Source organism: Schistocerca serialis, unplaced genomic scaffold (genome assembly GCF_023864345.2).
Source record: "Schistocerca serialis cubense isolate TAMUIC-IGC-003099 unplaced genomic scaffold, iqSchSeri2.2 HiC_scaffold_1225, whole genome shotgun sequence".
Classification (NCBI taxonomy): Eukaryota; Metazoa; Arthropoda; class Insecta; order Orthoptera; family Acrididae; genus Schistocerca; species Schistocerca serialis.
The window spans coordinates 227501-230000 of NW_026047431.1; positions in this window are offsets into that span (position 1 = coordinate 227501).

Sequence of the window (2500 nt, forward strand, 5' to 3'; positions counted from 1 at the left end):
GGCGCGCAGCTGCGCCGCCTGCCGCGTCCGTCGGCCGGCGCGCCTGCCACTGGCCGCCCCCACCAGCCGGCTGTGGCGCGTGCGCCCACGCACCGCGCTGCCAGCACGCCGGGCGGCCCCCCCTCACCGGCCGGGGACGGTCCCACCCAGCCACCGCCGCGTATCGCCTCACACCCAGATCCCCTTTCACGTTCGTGGGCATGGTGGGTCCCCTTTCACGTTCGTGGGCATGGTGGGTCTCCCTGAAACAACCGGTTAATAGCTCGACCGATCGTCGCCAACACTGATTCACCTCTAGCGAGAACAACCGCACCACAACGGGTTACCAGTTGTTCATTTGCGTAACGTCACCAGCAAACGTACACGTCCATCGCCATTTGCAACGAGTATTGCATGCCTGTGTCAGGTGTCACAACACACTACGTCTGCCCACATAGACGCAACAACATGTGCACGCCTAGAGAACACGTGGAAGGTAGACCCCGTACGTATGCGGTGTCCATTGCGCGAACGACTGTCAGCCCGCCTCTGCAGCATGTCGCAGATGTGGAACGCGGTGCAACATGCTATCACGGTGTGTGAGAAGAGACGACTACGTCCGAATACACGCTCCACTACATCAACAGACTGCTCATGCTGATCGCCATCCAGGGCGTCCGTTCCTCCCACACGTCTGTATGGCGTACCACACTGCAATCCAGCTCTTATAGGGAGACGACACGTAGCTGCGTGCACAATATTTGGACTGTATGGTCCGCCGTTGCTAGGCGCAGTCGTCATACGGTCACATGTGCCACGATGTATCATTCAGTACATACGGACCAATGTGCAGTACAGTTTGTGGGTTTTGCGTACATCGGCGGACAGGTGACAGGCCGTACCACAACGTAGGCTGAGTACGTCGGCATGCGAAGGGCATTGAACATGCAAACTTCTCACCGACCAGCTTGCGAAGGCAGGGGGGAAGGGGGGGGGGCGGCATGTACGTCCTGCTGCTATCCACACTACAGTGTATAGCAGGAGCATGTGGAAAGTCAGCAACACCTGCAAGGTGTTTAACATGACGCGATACACAGGGGACCGGGCAGTGCGAGTAGGGAACTATATTGCGAGGGTTGCGGTTAGGCAACACTACACCAATTTAACGGGTTGCATAACAATTACAGAGCAGGTTCAGCGACAACGTGCGTCAGGTTAAGGCGCAATATAGTTTAGGTTACGGCGCACTTTAGGTTAGGTTAAGGCACATTATAGGTTAGGTTAAGGCACATTATAGGTTAGGTTAAGGCACAACATGGGTTAGGTTAAGGCACAACATGGGTTAGGTTAAGGCACAACATGGGTTAGGTTAAGGCACAACATGGGTTAGGTTAAGGCACAACATGGGTTAGGTTAAGGCACAACATGGGTTACGTTAAGGCACAACATGGGTTACGTTAAGGCACAACATGGGTTAGGTTAAGGCACAACATGGGTTAGGTTAAGGCACAACATGGGTTAGGTTAAGGCACAACATGGGTTAGGTTAAGGCACAACATGGGTTACGTTAAGGCACAACATGGGTTACGTTAAGGCACAACATGGGTTACGTTAAGGCACAACATGGGTTACGTTAAGGCACAACATGGGTTACGTTAAGGCACAACATGGGTTACGTTAAGGCACAACATGGGTTACGTTAAGGCACAAATTAGGTAAGGTTAAGGCACAAATTAGGTTAGGTTAAGGCGCAACGTAGGTTAGGTTAAGGCACAACGTAGGTTAGGTTAAGGCACAACGTAGGTTAGGTTAAGGCACAACGTAGGTTAGGTTAAGGCACAACGTAGGTTAGGTTAAGGCACAACGTAGGTTAGGTTAAGGCACAACGTAGGTTAGGTTAAGGCACAACGTAGGTTAGGTTAAGGCACAACGTAGGTTAGGTTAAGGCACAACGTAGGTTAGGTTAAGGCACAACGTAGGTTAGGTTAAGGCACAACGTAGGTTAGGTTAAGGCACGATATAGGTTAGGTTAAGGTACGATATAGGTTAGGTTAAGGTACGATATAGGTTAGGTTAAGGTACGATACAGGTTAGGTTAAGGTACGATATACGTTAGGTTAAGGTACGATATAGGTTAGGTTAAGGTACGATATAGGTTAGGTTAAGGTACGATATACGTTAGGTTAAGGTACGATATAGGTTAGGTTAAGGTACGATATAGGTTAGGTTAAGGTACGATATAGGTTAGGTTAAGGTACGATATAGGTTAGGTTAAGGTACAATATAGCTTAGGTTCAGATACACATTGTTGTAGGGAAAGGTGTATTTGGGGGGGGGGGGCGGCAGGTTCGTTGATAGTGATTATCGTAATTGGATGCCTGCGGCATTATCCGATTTGTCACGTCAGGATGCACTTTTGGCTCATGACAGGCGGCGCTCCGATTCCATGGTTGTGGCAGATCTGTGTCTTTCATTCCTGCCATTGTTTGTGTGCTGTGACAGGAGGCAGTATTGTGATGTT